A 396-nucleotide genomic window follows, 5' to 3' on the forward strand; every position below is an offset into this window, starting at 1 on the left:
CATACCTGAGGTTGTTGATATTTCTCCCAGCAATCTTAATTCCAACTTGTGATTCATCTAGCCCCGCCTTTCTCATGATGTGCTCTGCATATAATTTAAATAGACAGGGCGACAATATACAGCCTTGCTGAACTCCTTTCTCAATTTTGAACCAATCAGTGGTTCCGTGTCCAGTTCTCACTGTTGCTTCTTGACCCACATATAGGTTTCTCAAGAGACAAATAAGATGGTCTGGCACTCCCATCTCTTTAAGAACTTGCCAGAATTTGTTGTGATCCACACAATCAACGGCTTTAGCATAGTCAATGAAGCAGAAGTAGATGTTTTTCTGGAACTCCCTAGCTTTCTCCATGATCCAGTGTATGTTGGCAATTTGATCTCTTGTTCCTCTCCCTC

Source organism: Varanus komodoensis, unplaced genomic scaffold (assembly GCF_004798865.1).
Source record: "Varanus komodoensis strain SLA01 unplaced genomic scaffold, ASM479886v1 scaffold1, whole genome shotgun sequence".
Lineage (NCBI taxonomy): Eukaryota > Metazoa > Chordata > Lepidosauria > Squamata > Varanidae > Varanus > Varanus komodoensis.